This window comes from Heliconius melpomene, chromosome 20 (assembly GCF_056956725.1).
Source record: "Heliconius melpomene rosina isolate 202511_hmr_F chromosome 20, ASM5695672v1, whole genome shotgun sequence".
NCBI classification, from domain to species: Eukaryota; Metazoa; Arthropoda; class Insecta; order Lepidoptera; family Nymphalidae; genus Heliconius; species Heliconius melpomene.
The window spans coordinates 8050652-8070488 of record NC_140408.1 but is presented as its reverse complement, the minus strand read 5'-3'; positions in this window follow the sequence as shown (position 1 = coordinate 8070488).

The following is a 19837-nucleotide window of genomic DNA, read 5'->3' as shown; positions in this document are numbered from 1 at the left end:
ACATACTTTCCGCCGAATTCTTGTGTCTCTGAGTGTTGAGCTGTGGAATTCAACGCCGCACTTGGCCTTACTACCTATGATATTGCCAGAGAATGTAAACATTAAATATTTCCTTACGTCTAGTGGGAATCGAATGTACAACCGTCGCGTTAAGAGTTATCTTATGCTCCTTCGCCTAAGACCGCCTGATGCTAGAGTTTGCCCATTAACTGCAAGTTATGTATGTTATAGAAAATATATTTGAAAATAACTACTAAACTGAATATGTAAACGATCATGAAGCCGCGGGCATTCCACAATATTTTGATAAAGCAATTAAGCATAATACAGCTTACTAACGCCAAAATTCCTAAAAATAATATAAAGTTCTAATATATTTCACATGAATTTCCCTACCGAGTTGCTATACAATTTGAAATGCAAACAAGTTCATAAAAACACATCAGCGACGTACAGAATAAAGGGATTATCTCGTAGGAGCGGGAGCAAGCAAGTAAGTAAACAGATTATAAAAAAGACATTTGGATCCTTGCAGCCTTTTTGTGTTTGTTCAGTACTACTCGGTAACCAAAACGGTTCACAATATAAATTTCTATGTTTACAAAATTATATTGTTATACAAATAACATGTTGTTTCATAGTGGTTTAATAAAAAATACGATGATAGTGGGTTCATATTTCTATCAGAGAGTAGATAGAATTAAGAAAAAACATTGGACTTTTTTAATTGGCTTACTCATTAATATATTGGGTTCCGCTACATAAAATACCTTTTTATAGCAGGTATACATCTAAATAACGAATATTCGTTGCATAATACTTTTGGTAACTTTGATTTTACTAGATTATCACATTTAAATACTTATAAAAATATCTATCCACATAATAAATTTGGTATCCGTTCAAAATTAATTTTTAAATTTTTTGTTTTATATAAATACTACATAAATTATACTTTCTAAAACATCGAGCACTAATAAAAACATAGCGCAAGTAAAATACAAAGTAAGTAAGTAGGTATATTCGTATATACACTGATTTCCCCTAAGAATCTTAGTTTTTGTGGACTAGCTGCAGCGTCCCGCGGGTGCAATGCGTTGGCGTGCCGTGTCCCCCGCCGCGCTCGTGCGTGTAGATAAAAAATAATTGCTTCCGAATTCTGAATTATAAAGTAAATTGACATCGTATTTTCTATCAAGGTTTTTTTTAGAAACCAAAAATTAGGTTTTTTGTTTTTAAATGTTATAGTAGAAACTTAGGCAGAGTTGATATTGAAATAAATAAAATTGTAGTAGGTTTTACTATTATTGCATGTTGCATTTTTGGCATATATGTTGTTTTTTTTAAGATTATTTTTGAGCCTAATACAATTCCTAGTCTTCCCCCCAGACCTACGTCATTTCAGCAAAGTTGAAATTTTGGGCATTATTAGTCTAATATATAGTTAAGACGTTATGCGTACATATGAACTTGAAAGTGGGGCCTTTTCAGAGGCAGCGGGGGCCCTCGGATGTCAGTCTAAATGAATTTAACTGGCTAAGCAATATTGTGTAAATTGGATTTAACTACTGCCTACTGCACTACAGTAGTAATCTCTGCTTACCTACATGTATGAAGATAAAAATACTCCGTTTCTAGAAGCATTTTGCGTTGAATGGCGGAACTCAACGCCGCGCTTTGCCTCGTTACCAGAGGGAAAAAATGAAAATAATAAATACAGCCTTAATAATTCCTTAACAAATCAAAAGTAAACGTATTTCGAAAGGACTAAATATACTATTACTATTTAGAAATAGCAAAATGGAATTCAATTTAAGTGGCTTCTTAGACAATAGCATACTAGGCAACCACTCCCATATAACTTCAATAATATAAGTGAGCACGGTATCGGCTGGCATTTTGAAATTAACATCTTAAAGCGAAGTTTCGAATTGTTAATCTATATTCATTCGCCACTGGCTACGAGTGCAACGGCGATCTGCACAATGGGTGCATTAGTATGGCTGAATGGAGTCTCTATGTTCTAGGTACGAGTATAGTTCGACCGAATTGTATTGTGATTTTAGTATGTAACTAAGCAAAGAATAGATTTATTTCTGTTTCTATAAACAATATTATTAGTATTACGTTATTACTTAATGTAATTGTTTTTCAAAAGATTTTTTATAGTATTGAAAATAAGTAAGTACACGCGTGGACTGTGTTTACACTAGGCTCCTTTTACCTACCATAAAAAAAAAACAGATATATTAAAAACAATATTAATAATACTTTTAATTACTTTACAGCTAATGACGTACTTTAAGTAATTATAAAGGCTTTCAAGAACGTCAGCCAACAACTTTATAATCAAAGAAAATATCGAAATACAAGCATAAGCTACAAAGTTCACGTTGAATAAGGCGAGTGCACACGTGAGGGGTCCATTCAACAAGTCAAGTTGGTATTGTATAGCGCGATTAATCATAATCTCGGCCTCTTTCACCTCGTCTAATGGGCCACAAAATGCGTTTAAAATCTCCGAGTGTTGGACCGGTATTGGAAGGTAACCGTTCGGAAATAGCGCACAAAGCGGGTGGCTGATCCATCATATGTCGCAGCCATAGCTGAAGCTGGCAAGAACCACATTCTTTTATTTATTTTGTAATGCTATTTCAATTCGTATGGTTTAGTATTTGTTAAATTTTAGTTTAATATTAGAATTACATAAAAATAATCGAAATTATTAAATAAACGCGACGGTTGTAAGTAAGATTTCCATTTGGATTCATTTCTCACTTTGGTTGTTACCGAGACAAGACGCGGCGATGAGTTCCGCCACTCAACAGACATCATTTTAAAAATTCGGTAGAAAGTGGAGAACGGAGTGTTTTAACAATATATTCCCTGTGCCTACTCTGTGCATACATATATAGACATAGAGTGAAGTTAAGAAAAATAAATATGTAAGTAATTAAATTCTATAATAGTACGAAATTAAAAATCTATAATATATAACATAAATTAAATATTTGAAAAAGAATTTTTAATATCATCATTTTCTTTATAGCGATGTATGCGCGGTTTCACGTCAAATCAGCCTCCATCCACATCGGTCCCATTGTTGCTTTGTTATTTTAATTTTTTCCTTGCGAGGAATGTCTTTGAGTGTTCAAATGACGCGTGTAATATCAAGCTTTGGAGCCGTTTGATGTAGAAAGATTAGGGTATTTGGAGATGAGAGTTTTTATTTTTCACTATAAAGGGAAGAATAAGCGTCGATTCACCATGCCGATCCCTTTTGTGGTGCACCGAATGGTTCGTTTAGATGTGGTCTCTGTTTGCAGTGGCTGACTGTAAACAAGGAACCTAATGTAGGTACGGGGTACTGAAACTTTACTTTACTTATTTATTTAGTTCACCTTTTATCGTAATGGTCGAATAATAGGATGGAGGTTTTCAGATATTTATATATTTTTCACTTTGATGTGTTACAGCTTATTTGTTGTGAAATATTGAAGTTGAATGAATAATAAAAATATTTTCTAAAAAAAATTCTTTTCTCGAAGTGTACGCTAAGTCGTGTTGTAGACTACTTAGCGTAAATATGAAACGTCTGGCTTTTGAAAGTGTTGAAACTTTTTGTATGCAATTGAATAAATACCTAACTTTACGATATAATCAATTTTTAATAAAAATAACTAAAAATAATTAGTTATACTAATATATGTAATTCAATTATATGTATTGAAAATACATCAATTACAAATAAAAACCATCACAGAATAATGAAGTAAAATAATTTATATTCTCACAGTATTTCCCTTCTTTATTAAGAATTATATTTATATTAAAGAAAACGTCCGAGACACCACATGGGTCACCGAGCGGGCTGTCCGAAGCAATACGCCGGACGCTAAGCAGAAAATTCCATTCCCAAAGTTTTGATTGTCCAAGGCAGATGGCATTCTTGCCGACACTTGCCGAAATACTCAGGATGTCGCATTTTATTGTGTTCATATGGCCAAGTTTATACTCGGAAACTCATCGGCAAGTGTCATAAGGGCTGCAACGTGACCAGACAAACATTCACCTTATCGCCGATCATTTATTGTGTACGGCCATGTTTTGATGGATGCTATCTCATAAGAACCGTATCTTATAGACCGTCGTGGCGTAGGGGCACAAGTGTGTGATTGTAAGGCGAAGGTTGTAGATTCGATCTTTACCTGAGAAGATGAATTATAATTTATCAATAGTTTTATTTCGCCCTGGGACCAAGAAGTGAGTTCCGCCCCTCAACACGCAAATACCTCAAAAAAATTGGCGGAAAGTGGAGAATGGAGTTACCTTTAAGTTCCTTCTGTCTACCCTGCTATGTTTAGGATACAGTGTGAAGCTGATCGCTGAGCTGAGCTGATCACATAGCTATGATAAACACTTAAAATTAAAAAGAAAAAACTAAAATTGGAAATTTATTTTTAATATATTATCTATAACCACAGGAAACGCGAATAACTTTGATATCCTGTAAAATAAACATCCGCAACTGCTACTTCCGACCCTCGGTCATTTTTATCCCTTACTAATTGTAATTTTATTGATAACGCAGTTTCCAGTTGACCGGTCCATTAGTGCTAAACAAGGTGGCGTCCGCCCGGGCCTTTCATGGGTAGGTATTTATAACCTTTAGTATAGTTGCGGCAATAATTTCATTAGCGAGGCACAACTAGAGGCCGGACAAGACAAATGGTGGCCATTAGGCCCTAACGACGGCCCTCGTCATCCCCCCGAACTTTTAACGACGAGAATCAAAGTAAATACGCGGTATTATCTTGCCGATTTGGCACAATCATACAATCTAAGGTGGGCAAGGGTTAGATACGCTAATAGGATGTAAGCCAGTCAGGTGGGCTGATTAATGCAAATACAATGTGTTACTTGGTGACCAGTGGCGAGTTGGGGATTTGTTTCTAGGATACGAAAGGGTCAGGGGTGGTGGTTCGGTCAATTGATATTACATTATTTGCTACTGTGTGAGAAATATTAATCGGTGATACAGAATTTTAAGAAAGGTGAGAATTTAATATTAAAAAGTTTTTTATGGCTATACCTAGCAGGTATCAAATAGACATTACAAATTTTCTATATCTCAGTTTAATTTGAATTAACCAAAACCATTTTAGGTATATTACTTAAGCCTGTTGCATAGACTTTTTGTTCTGTCCTCTCATAGTCGCAGACATAATATTTGTCAAATTTTTTGAAAAAAAAAGTTCGCTCTATTAATAATATTTCTAGAACAAAAGCTTAGAAATTAGCTTAAACAAAGTTGTTAGTTCCACAAGCAAGTTATCCTACATATAATTCGTAGACACCTCGCAACAACAATACTAAACATGATCAATACAAAGAATATAAACCAATTTGGAGTGTGTAAACTCATCATAACTTCTTATGATGTTTTCTCTCCCGTTCCCAGGGGTGGTGGGAATCAGTCGCGCATTCGTAGCGGTCTCGGGGCGCTCGTACGTTAGTGTCCGGCTCGGGTCATTAAGGTCCATTTATGGCTTAGACACTTTCAGAATCTAATGCAATGCGGTCGGGTGAAGTTCAAATAAATATTATGAAATGGTAAATTAAGAATTTATTTGTAATTTTATTTTTGATATTGAAATTATATATGTAAATTTTAATATAATATAAGTATTTTAAAGTTTATTATTTTAAAAACGTATTAATCGACTCTAGTTTGTGAAGAAATTGACGAAATTTAATTAAATGTTTTCTTTTGCTTAACGCTGCATCCCCCACAAAGCAGGGCAGGCAGAGGAAATCTGGGAACCTACTATTAATACCTTCCGGTCCCAAACCTACCTCTATACGTCTGTTGCTTACGTTTCACCGAATTTTCAAAAATTCGTTAAGTCGCGCTTCACCTCGTTACCAGATCGAAGAAATGAAATTATTCAACATTTATTTTCCCAGAGTGAAAGTCGAAGCCTCAACCGTCACGATTACTGTTGTACATAGACATGATAGAATGGCAACATTCCATCATATTTCTTTACTTTAGTACCACGTAACTTCTAACATGGTTAATATAAAAGTTACACGAAAATATTACACTAATAACCACGATTAGTGTCAAGAAACACTATGTGGAGCTAATGATTTATTTCAGCCAGTCATAAATGAATGTCGTTAGACATCTCGTTCTGTCGGCTTACAGAAACGAACGTAAAATTACGGCAAGTGTCCGAATATGAGACGAACTTGTGACACTTCGTTTGTACAGGGGCGACTTAGATGATAAGGAACGGATACAGGATGTTCTATTATGTGAAATAATTTTAAGATAAGTTACATTTACCAAAACTATATTACTACTTCAATTCGGTAATAAAAATAAATTGTTTTCACAATATAAATAAAATATAAAGGCTGTCGCAGTGTCACAAGATTGTAAGCGCGACAGTCGTAGCTTCAATTCCCACTGAGGGCAATGAATTATGTTATTTTTTTATTTATAAAATAAAATATATTTACACGCATTACTCGCATTATTTATTTAGTATAATCAGTTAAAGCAAACTGTCCAAGCATAATCAATAAATATGTTTTAAAGGTTTTACATTTCTACGCCTGATCATATTGTAAAATCCTAAATATAAATTACTCAAATTAAAACATTTTATACTTTTACAAACACCCTATATAAGATAAGTATTTCATATTGCTAAAGTACAAACCATAACATATTAAGTTAATGAGAGACAACGCGCGCCTCCTCTACAGATGAGAGGGGATATTGGCCGAGTGTTCATACGAATACAAATTTATTGTTTCATTAACACGGGATTATATTATGAGATGACATGTGTGACGTGAATCAGATTTGTCTATGTAGACGATGAAGGCACAAATGAAATAACTTACTAAGTAATTTGTATTTTAAGTCTACTTTGTTGATTATATGCTATATGATTTTTGTTTACACAAGCAAAACAAGGAATGAAAAATATTTTAAATATACCCATATAAAATATTTACAACAATTTTGACTGTCTGTAAATTTATATTGACAAGTGTAAAAAATAAAGCAGAGAAGCCTATTACATAAAATACGTTGCAAATAAAAAAACTCTATTGTTATACATCTACGAACCTAATCATTAGTGTAGGTACTATAAAAGGAGAGCTGGGGTGGAATAGAACACACGGCTCGCTACTTTTTTATTAATTTACAAAATAAAGTTATAATCTTGTTAGCGTCCCGCCGCCTCCATTGTGACGCGTTACCTGGACATTCTAATAGGATCAACTTACGAAACACTAAGTACACAAAACATCAAAAGCTTTTTACAGTATAAAAGATTGGCGCTAAGAGGCTTTTCATAACAATTGTTTTGATTTTTAATTTTTTGTACATATTAAATCGTGTTTTTTGTATTGCGTTTGTTAGCTGTTATGTATATTGTAATGTTAGTAGTCTACGTTTGTTAGCGTCACGCAATATGGGGAACGCGATGTGTCGATGTGTCGACATGTATGTTGTACCCTGATGTATCAGGGTAGACAGAGGGAACCTAGTGTTAAGACACTCCGTTGCCTATTTCCGTCGAATTCTGGAGGCATTATGTGATGAGTGTAGAAGCTCAACTCTGCACTTTTTTTCGACAACAAAGCGAAGAAATGAAAATGTTAAATATTTCATTTCCTTGAGTGGGACTAAAACCCACACAACCTGTCGCAGTCACATTTTGTGCCCTTGAGCCAGTAGTAATCTACGTAAAAATATTTTTACTTCAGCAATTGGTCCATCAAGAAAGCTGCAAATATAATAACATATTTGGATTATTCGATAAAATAAATATAAGAGACCCTCAACGGTGCACAGAAAAGCAATAAACATGACAACATCATTTACCTCTAATGGTTATAGAGCAAAATATTTGAGATCCATTTACCAAGGATATTAGCCGTTAAAGAGGTACTTGAAAGGCAACGGAGCCTTTACCTTATGACCCTTTGGGAGGCTTCCTCAAGGAGCCGAAGGTGTTGTACCCCATCCTAAATACGATCTAATTACGAAATAGTTTCAGTTCTTGATTTATAGATTAAGTTTAGCCCAGCCCGGGTCGCACACGCGGCACGCTGGTACACCACTGACATATTAAAATCCTTTCTCGGATGTCTTGTATTGATACGATCTGGTACATTTGTTAATCTGTTTATAAATAGAGCTGAATTATTGTAAACATTTATAAATATTCTATTTTGATATTACATTTTATTTTTACATTGCTTTAATGCAATTCTATGAGACGATTATACAAACTTAAGTACTAAAAAAATCCTGTTTCCCGCATGTAGCAGAATAAGCAGAGGGAGTCTAGTGTTAAGACACTCCGCCCCCACCGCCGAATTTTGGATGTATTGCGTGTCACGTGGCGGAACTCAACACCTCGCTTTGCTTCGATATCAGAGCGAATAAATAAAAATATAAAACATTCCATTACCGAGTTCCTCTGTGCTACGACTGGTCTCAAATAATCTATGTGAATAAAAAATATTAAATATATATAGATATTAACAAAAACATAGGGATCTACCATTCAACATAGAACATTTCCTATAGAGCGGTTTTCCAATACATTCTCTCTGTCTTCCTCCTTTTATTATTATCGTTAATAATTATAATATTAAATTGAAATCCAATAACAGCTTAAGATTGTGAACGTAAACTTATTCAATTTACCTAAGCCGTAATACAGATAATAAATAAGGTAGATTAAGAGCTAAATTATCAATGCACACAGATACTTATGTTTATGTGGAACGGTATCGGGAGGTGTTAGAGGAAAGACGGGACAATCTCGAGGCATTATCGGATTCCGTGGGTGTACCGCTCACAATGGATGTTCCTGACCGAACAGAGCTTACACTGTGGGCCCAGTAGTTTGTACCAAATCACTTTGCTCAGATTTATTGCCAGGCTACCCCTATAACCCCACTCTCCCCACCATATAAATCGTGAAATAAGTGTTGCCATATTTACCGGTGACGTATCGCTAATCATGCCGCTCTACGCCAGTTGTGACTCGTGAATAGTAATTATTAATCCAACCCAATGACGAATTTATATAATTTATACTGTAGATTTATAGCTTCGAGGTTGTCGGTCAACTTGTTGAAGAGAGAACACATGTGGCCCCTTTTAAGCATATTGAAGGAATTGCTAAAGGAAATATTAATGTAACATATTTTAAATTTAATATTTATGTTCTGTGCTTTTTTTATAAAGCGGCATGGTCTTATCCATTTAAATAAACTATACTAGAACTAGAAATTCACAATAAAATAAAGTATTTCAATTTTCATTTCTACCCTACTGAAAATTAATTTATTTAATAGTCCACTCGATTGACCGTCAAACGGACTGCAAGGACATCTAATCATCTTAACGATCTGAAACTGAAGTCAGGTATTTGCTGTCGAAATGTTATTAAGTTGAGAACTTTCATGTCAGGAATTAAATCGATAGTAACGAAATAAACATTCCTATATATTAATTATTATGAAACTGTAACAAATATATCTTTAAAATACTTTTTTCATAATAATTATTTACCATATTTAATTTTATCTTAAATATAAATAACTTTAAGTATAAACTATAGCAAAATATAACATATGAATAGGGAACGCCCTACTATATTAATGTCAGATGGTAATCAACAAATACGTGCGCGACTGCTCAACTCTCTCCATACAGGTACTTAATTAATTAAAAGAGTCCTCGAGTAGCTTTAGAGCTTCAATTTACTACATGTTTGCCTGCAGCAATGTTTGTGCAACTAACTAACTAACAAATTAATCTTAATTATTTATATAATTTGGACCCATTGGCTCTAACGACGACGGCATCTGTCCAATCTAGTAATGTAACCCAGCGCCGTATCCTTTGTCCTAACATAGAATTAATCATATTCGGGATTCAATTTACATAATAAAATTTACACAAGACCCAATTCTGACAATATTCAAATTAAAATGGGTGGGTTTAGATAAGAAAATTAAATAAAAGATCTTTATTAACGTGTTTAATGTGATAAGTGTTAAGTAAATTTGAGTGTAATCGCGCTAAGCCTTTTTCCGGGGCGGCGGGTTCGGGAGAAAAATACGCCGGGATTTATTGGCTTGTTACCGGGATTTGAAAAAAAAGCGTTTGTAGACGGGATGTTGGAATGCGACCGTCCCCCGCCCCGCCCCGCCCCGGCCCGACCCAACGACGACGGTCGCGCGTTTGAAGCTAGAGAGAACCACTTGATTTGATGTTCATTTTGTAATTATTCAAAAATGTATATAGAACTTTATTCTATGAAATTAAATATTTTTAACTTCTGTCATATTAAATACATCATTATTGTATTTATTTACAATAGAACACAAATTTGTTTAACTTATTTTTTTTTACTTATTTTATTTACCTATTGGCCTCAACAGATGCAAAATAGGTGTAGTTAAAATATAAGTCATTAAGGCTTGCTCGAGAAATATGTATCTTTTTCCCCTTTAAAAAATAGACTAATAGATAATAGATATAGATAATATATTTTTAAATAAATAACAAAAAACAAAACTAAAGTTGCAGGCACTCTTAGATTGAAATTACAAGTTTTAGAACAGAAAAAAATCAATTTGATTGGAGCAATATCTAACCAGTCCCCCGACTGCTCATCAAACATTATAAGTGACTCTCCAGGCCCTTGAGACTGACAACTTCTTAAATATTCACGCAAAGTGACTCCCGATCGTATATTTCTGTTTGAAAATCAAATGTTATTAGTTGAATTAGACGTTTGTGCTTTGATTTAATCGATTGAATAATCACAACCTTGAGATCAGAATATTAAAGCTGTGAGTTCGATTCTGTGGTAACTTCTTGAAACTACAAAATCCTACATATCTTTTAAATCAAAAATAATAAATTTATGAAAATTTATAAATTTCAGGTTACTTTTATTTTAATCTAAGAAAACTATTTTTTATTAATATTACCTTCATAAATTTGGTTCCTCATTTTGACATTGCATTTTGAGTAGCAGAGCCGAAAGCTGCACTGATATTTCTCAACAAAAATCCTTTGAGACAAAATCGTCATGAATATCCTTAACTTTTTTCCTTTCTTAAACGTGACGCGACAAGGGAGTGACAAGAACGAATGAGGTAAATTAATAAGGGGAGCGGTTAGTTGCAATTACGTTTTTAAATGTAAGCAAGCCGGCTCCTTGTTACGGTTTGATTTTTCTTTTGCGACAAGCCATTTGTCCGCTTGACGATTTGGAAGGAGAAAATGGTAGGTGAATTTTTTGGGAAGGTAATGGTAGTTAACTAACGTTTATTATTAATGGCTGGGTCATGAATATATTATAAATATTTTTATTTCTTCGCTCTGGTGGTCAAGGCAAAGTGCGTCGTTAAGTTCCGCCGCTCAACACGCAATGCTTCTAGATTTCTGCGGAAAATGGGAACGGAAGTATCTTGACACTAGGTTCCCTCTGCCTACCCTGCTGTGAGCGAGATATAGAGTGAAGGTAATTTTAAAAGCGTTTTCTTAAACAGCTAACAGGTAGACTAAGGAAAATTTTCCTATACAACCTTTTTAAACTCAACCGATTTGATTTTGTAAAGGGTTTAAAAATCGCGACCCTCAAGAAAAATTGAAGTAAGAAGGGTAAGAAAAGAAATGCCGGGCGTTGTTTTCCATAACCGAGGGTAACCAGGTAGACAAATGAATTGCAAACAGTATTATTATTTCCTAAAGGAAGTCGTATATATTCGCCTGCTTTATTTTAACGTTTTCCGCTTTATTCATTTTTTTCTTACCCTTTTTTATTGCCGACAAGCTAGTAATAAATTGTGAACGCACAGCGAGTGCTGGCTGTAAACAACTATTACAAGTTAATAGGTTTAACTTGGGAAATAACGCGAAGATAATAATAAAAAAATGTTATGTGGGAAACTTTTTTATGTATTTACCATATGTGCATCAGAGTTATCGTTGATTTATAAAATCAGTTCATTTCTTGGCTATGGCACCGAGGCAAAAAATTCGGCGTTCAGTTCCGCCACTCAACCCGCAGTACCTCAGTAAATTCGGCGAAAAATGGAGAACGGTGTGTCTTAACACTATGTTGCCACTGCCCACCAGGCTGTTTGTGAGATATAGCGTGAAGCTGATATAATTTTGATTAAATATATATTAAAAACAACTATTTATATAGATTTCCCTGGGCAACCGGGTCGATCTCTTCTAATTAGCTGCAACAAAAGCTGTAATAGCCGAAGAACAAGTACGTTCTTGAGTAGAATAGTTCGGATCGTAAAATGCGCTATAAAAGGGCGATAACTGCCGATTATAGCCTTCATAACGGCTCTCTAATAATGAATTGTCTTTAGTGTAATGTTTGATCGTGATTGTACAAGGATCTCGGCCTTTGTTCCTGAGTAATAACAATTATGATTATCCTTCGAATTATTAACTTTATGTTTTTCCTAATTTTATGACCTTCTCGAGATTTTTAAGTGAATTAATATAATCTTACTGTATTATAATATATACAACTAGAACTCAACAACTAGAAACTTTGTTAGAGAAATATTATAATTAGTTCAGATATGAATAAATATGCATATATAGCAATTAAATTATGAAAAAACATCTCTATTTCTTATACGATCGTATAACATAATTCATTCTAAAGAAAAACTACAAATTTATTAATAAATACAGATATAGACCAGTTACAGTCAACATTAAATTTTATATAAATCTTTAGCAATAAAAGTAGCTAATAAAAACAAAGATTTTATACATTTTTCCTTTTGCATACCAAATGCAATAGATACGAACATACATACATACATTCATCCATATATGGCATATATCTAAAGCTATAAAGCAACGAACGAAGCTAATAAACGTAGATTATCGGGAGTTATGATGCGATTTTCGTTAATGTGACATGACAATAGGCCGCGGGCGGGAATCCCGGGGAAGGCTGCTGCGGTATGGAGAGAGACTGTTTTAAATTAACGTTTTATATTTTTCTATTTATTACATTTAATCGAATACTATAATAAATTATTATGTATTATTTTCATTTGGTTCTTGTGTTTTTTCATTATATCTATATGAGCGAGCAATATTAATAGTAAAATATACGTTTGCTTTTGTTCTACCTAAATGTAATAAAAAACAAAAACATTATTATTTATATTAAAAACAAAAATAACAGTAATTAACAAATAATAAGCTGTCTCCATACATTCGATCTGGCCTGAAGGGCGCATCACTCACAGCGTATGGACAAAAAGTGCTCTGCTTCATATCATGGAGTCGATTTATCATCAGTTAACCGAATAATTGTTCCCTGGAATGCTTTGATCACTTCCTACATATATCATTGATGTATATATTGCATGAGTTATAAAACCCATTTTTTTTTGTCTTATTATAAATTTGTAGAGTATCAGAAATAATCCTTTCATATACTTTTCATTGTTAAACGTCATTCTTGTTTTTGAAAATATTTAATTGAATAACAGTATATGCCGCTTCTATATATATTGAAGTAACATATAAAATTAAGGGCTTTTTTAGTGTAAAAAAAATAATCTAAACGTTTTAAATTTTAACTAAAGGAATCATTTATTTAATTACATTGTTGAAAAATCCATTCCAAAAAGAACATGCCAGTGGTCCCGATGAGCAAACACTTCGACATAGAGTCAATGTTGACATTGGTCTCCCCTCGTATAGCGCCAATAAATCGTATAAATAAATTACCTTTGTCAATCTAGTATTACTCTGTTTGTTTCTTGCGATGACTTCTAAGGGAAATATATATATATATATATATCTTTTCTACGCTACTATATATATATATATATATATAGTAGCGTAGAAAAGCACAGATTGCGTATTAAGAAAATAATAATATAAGACGTCGAAGAAGGACGAGGAATGAAAGTAATAATTTTAGACCTAGATTCTAAATATCTAGTGAACTTCCTATCACATAAGAGTAATTTTACAATATTTTATTTTGATGCTCTCTACATCTTTCTTTGGACGGTTTGGGCAAAATCAAATGTTTCTTTGTCATAAATATGCGGGAAATGTGTAAAACTGGGTAACACTAAACCTAGTGTTTATATACACTATCCTTTTTGAAACATAGCCTTGGCTTTTGGCAGTGTTTATATATAGAACATAATTATTTTTTTTATATGATTAGTTTTAATGTAATAGCTATTGCCAGTTAAAAAAAATAACAGCTTAAATTATTTTAACTTATTAAAACTAACTTCCACAATTATATACAGCAAAAAGTAACATATCAGACAAAATCAATATTAGTATATATGTAATTTCATCTAAAAGATAAAACACAATGATAAAAGGAGAGCAAAAACAAAAATTAATTCTAGTTATACAGGGTGGGCCGGGAATAAAGATATCGGACGCAAACAGAACGATACGTCGGTCGGGCGTCGTAAAAAACACGTTAACATCCATTCACATTTATGCCCCTATTTGTGCGGCTGCAGGCCACTGGGCTCGGACACAAAGTAACTGATTGCTTTTAACAAACTGCGCTATTTGTTTTCCTGTTGGCTTTTTGCGTTTGCGTACTACGACTTGGTTGGCGTTTACATTTTTTTTCGACATGACAGTCCGAAACGGTTAGTGTACTTATTAGATTTTAACATTTTTAAAGTGTTATTCACTTAGGAAAGAAAGATATTTTCTTTTGTTCATGATTTGAACCAGTGCTCCTTAGAAACCATCCAAGTTTGACAAAAGGCGCTGGTTATAAAAGAAAAGAACTACATAATCATCTCAACCATTTTGAGAAAAAGATTAGATATAAAATTACTTTTATTTCACCGGATGAAAGAACAAAAAAGTACCAAATTAATAACATATATATATATATATTTTTTCATTAATTGCACATCATAGATCAAATTTTTTAATATTGCGAAGCCAACTAAAATAATCAGTTTTTAGAAATGGAAGTAAAACTAACAAATTCAAAGACAATAAACAATCATATACACAACCATACAGTCATTGTAAAAGATCTTAAAAAACCTATATATTTCAGCTTTTATTATTACCGTACTGCTTATTGCTACACTATCTTCCGGCTCCTGAGGTGCTCAAAACAAAAGTTTTCTTCGAAGTTTTATCAGGGCGTCCCCCAAGGCGTGGGGTCTTTTGACCTATTTACTGAGATGATCCACGGTGCTGAAGGAAGATAATTTAATAATTTTTGTGTTCATTTCTTCGCTAGAAGGAAATTGTTAGCTTCTATCAAAATCAATAAGTTATTATTGTGTTATTTGTTTTCTCGTTGTTCATATTTTTAAATATTTACATATATTACATAAAAAAAGTAATAAATTATTGACATCATAAGTGACACAGATATCTAAGTGCGGAATAGAGCGTAGAGCTGAAAAAAAAATTCTTAAAACTGCAGTGGATTTGGCATAGGCACACTTTGAACTAATTTTCAAACTGAAGCCATTCTTATATCGTAGAGCAAATTACTCATATCTATATGCTGTCTTATATGAAATCTGATAACACAGCAACGAATTTACTCAAATGGCATCTCTCAATCTTGTCGTTTTCTGAGTGTGGACCTTTTATATTTTGTTATACTATAAATATCTTGGTTCATTACCTATTTCTAATTGTATTTAATAATGTTTAAGAAAGTTAAGGTAGAAATTTTTCATATTTACTATATAACATATTTTGAGCCAATTTTATATAGGCATATTACATTGCAAATATATAACATCTATTTATATTTGAAAATTGAAATGCCAGTAAAATTGGATGATGGGGTTAAGAATTCCGGATTCGAGATTACATTATTTATTTTCCCATCCATACTTCCCTTCGATCTAATTTAATGTAGATTACTTCTAAGGTTCAACTTTGTGATGGAAATAACTTGTTACTTCTATTAAGTAATTAGCCGGTATAAAGCGATGTTTAAGTAATGAAGCGTAATTATAAGAGAGGACACGTCTAAGGAGTAGAATAATTAAATCAATCATCCCTTCCCGTGGTGTATAATCTTTTCAGTGGAATTGAGTTTAAATTAAATACTCTGGACGAATTGAGAGACTTTGAAATTTCAGATACAAATGTATTTTGTGGATTTGTCAGTGAAGTACAAAGGTTGGATCGTTTTACGGCACTCAGAACCGTTGTAAAAACAAATATATTTAGAAATATAAAAAACAACTCAGTTTACTTTATATATGTGTATGTTCATATGTTTCATAATATTTTGTCTACAAATTATCGATTTACATTTATTCTAACTACGCGACAATTTGTGGGTTCGATCTCCACTAGAGGAAATAAAATATTTAATATTTTCATTTCTTCGTAATGATGTCGGGGCAGAGCGCGGCGTTGAGCTTCGCTACTCCACACGCAATGTATTTACACTTTGGCAGATAGTGGAGAACTGAATGTTTTGACACTCGACTACCTGTGAGTATAACAAGTACAATTATACATTAAATTAGCTAAGTGCAATACATATGCATATATTTGTAAAAAAAATCGTTCCGACGTTTTATGTTAATAGTATTTGATAGGTAAAACGTAAAGAGATCGTCGGCGGCCCCTGGGAAGGGGGCCTGCCAAACTTTTAAAGATATTACCGAGAAGGGTTGAGCAGCGCTCGCGTCCTACGTGATCTCACTCGCCATCTGTCTTCAGACAACTGAAATTTGTTTATCTATATCTTTGTACATACTGATATTGAATCTAATATTATCTTATGTGTCGTCGTGGCTCAGCGGCACAAGGTTGTGGCTATAACGTGACGGTTGTGGGTTCGATCCCCAATCAAGGAAGTGAAATATTTATCCATTTCTTCGCTCTGGTGTCGAGGCAAAGCGCGGCGTTGAGTTCTGCTCCTCCTTCTCCTCTGCTCCTCCAAAGCGGGGAACGGAGTGTCTTAACACTAGGTTCCCTCTGCCTACCCTGTTGTGTGCGGGATACAGCGTGAAGCTGATTTTTTGACATGTTTAGAATATCCTTTTTTTAATGGCTGCCCGTAACTTCATTTGCTTGGACATTATTGTGTTTACCCTGCCGTTTCCTTTCCCTTGATGTTTCTATTTAGTAGCCGACAACATAATGTCAAGATATTATATTCTCCGTTTTTAATCCTAATCTATATATATAAAAGGACTTGTCCTCACTGACTGACGTAAGACGCACGCACAGCCTTAACCGCTGATGGTAGAAACGTGAAATTTGGACAAAAGTTTACTTTTGTAATCTGGACATCCACTAAGAAGGGGTTTTGAAAAATTTTAACCCTAAAGGGGTGAAATAGGGGTTCAAAGTTTGTATGGAAAAAAATTAAAATCGGCACCGATTTTTATAAAATTTGAAATTTAAATTTTTAAAACTATTTAATTGAACACACGTTTCATCGTTTTCTAGAATTCTCCCCCTACGGGTACAAATAAGGGGTTGAGAGTTTGTATAGGTTTTTTTTAAATCGTCACTAATTTTCATAAAATTTGAAATTCAGACTCTTAAACGTATATAATTAAACACATGTTTCATGGTTTTCTAGAATTCACCCCCTAAGGGTGCAAATAAGGGGTTGAAAGTTAGTATGGAAAAATCTTTAAATAGCCACCGATTTTTATAAAATTTGAAATTTAGACTCTTAAAAATATTTCATTGAACACATGTTTCATGGGTTATTAGAATTCACCCTTAAACAGGCAAGCGAAGCTGCGCGCGTCCGCTAGTTTAGGATATAATGTGTTAAGTAACAAATCAAAATGCTTTGTCTTATCCGGAGCGACTAAAAATAAGATAAATAAATTATTTCTTTTAATTTCGCTCTCAGTTTATCATGTTCAACCAGTATATATTAGCTGGGCTATTTTCGGTTTTTCTTCAGATTTTTCAGATCTGATATTCTGATATTTTTAAATGAATGAAAATCCATCACATAGAACATCTTTTTGACCGACTTCATTAAACTATGTTAGGCTGTTATTATTATAACTATTATGATTTTGTATCAATTGTTCTATCTTACAAAAATTTATACCTAAATCCAGAACTAATCCATGTACAAAAAATAATATATTTAAATGCAATATTATCCAATTAAAAATAACGGAACGGCAGAAAAGGCGAATGTACCTAATAATATCATTACTTATATTCATAGTACTAAAAAAAAATTATATTATTATTTTCTAAGTATCTATATGTTGATTATTCAAAATCAAATGAAAACAGAATACTCAATTCGCTAATAAATTATGTAAACGTGCCGCAGTAACCATAAAAAATCAAGACATTTTCCTCGAGACGCCGCACCGACCGCTCCGCAGGAACTGGACGCACATAAATTTATCATTTTCCACTGCATAAAGCATAATTTCGAATCATTGGTCCTTCCTTGTGAAAAGTTCTACAGTGAGTTTATGTTGTTGTTTGAGACTTTACGCTCGTATTTACATTATATTGTTGTAACGGAAAAATATTTTGGTACTAAGTTTTTTTTTTAAATAAAAAAGCTTCTCACTTTTTCCCGCACAGCAGAATAATTAAAAGGAACCTTAGTGCTAAGAAACTCCATTCCCCAATTTCTGCCTAATTTTCGAGACATTTCATATTGAGAGGCGAAACTCAACGCCGCGCTGCCCTTAAGTGAGAATGGAACCCACAATCGCGTTTTTACGCTTTGCCACTGTGCTACAAAGGCCGATAGAAAATATTTTCAAAATAATGCAATTTCAATTGTTAAGAAATATCTGAAATAAAATTGAATTCGTTTCCTTTCTTCATATGCACGCTTATTGGTTCCTTAGAAATGTATGAAAGAAATATTGAATAGGTCCGCTGAATGCGGCCTCGCCTGGAGCTATTCCCGTCGCCACACTTGTCACCCGCAAGGGTCCGAGCACTGGATCTACATAAAAATATCCATATTTTAAATTTGATTTGAGAAACTTTTGGACAAATGTTTGCTATTGAAAATTGGATGGGGACTGACGTGACAGAAATTCGATGCGTCAAATTCCGTAGCTGCTCACAAAATATATAGTGAAAAAATAAACTTTAGCATTGTATAGGGTACCATTAGAGTTGCATTTTGCATTCGCTTTATTCAAGGTAATATTCAAATTATAGTTACCTTTGTTAAATAAGTATAGGTTTATTAAGGAACTGGAATCATTTATATAAAAAATATAAGTTTTTTAAAAAAATATATTTTGTTTTTAATATCTTTAAAGTGTTATTCCACACTTAGAAAAGAAGAATACTTAATAATTATAGAAAATGATTTATTGGAAACCGTTTCAAATAGACGCGGGTTCAAATCCCGCTACGTTAAAATTTTTATACGTTTTCATAATAAACTATTAAACATCTATTAATATAAAAACTTTTACCCAAACAGCCCGAAGATATAGCGACATCGTCCTCACTAAGTAAATACTCATGTCTGAATGTCTGTTAATAATTTTAGAGTGAAGATAGGCGTCGCTCAAGGCGCTTTCCCTTGGCTGAAAACTTTGGACGCTACAGTAGGCACACATCGGCCTTACATCTGCGCTGGCCACAGAACAAGTTCCACAGTTGCGGTGCTGACGGTTCCCAGATACGTCATATTTGCGACCTCCCCCCATCTACCCCCTTGTCCTCCCGGCGGACGTCTTGAAATGTTCTGGCTCATAGTAATCATACCCGCATCTGATATTACTTGATAGTACA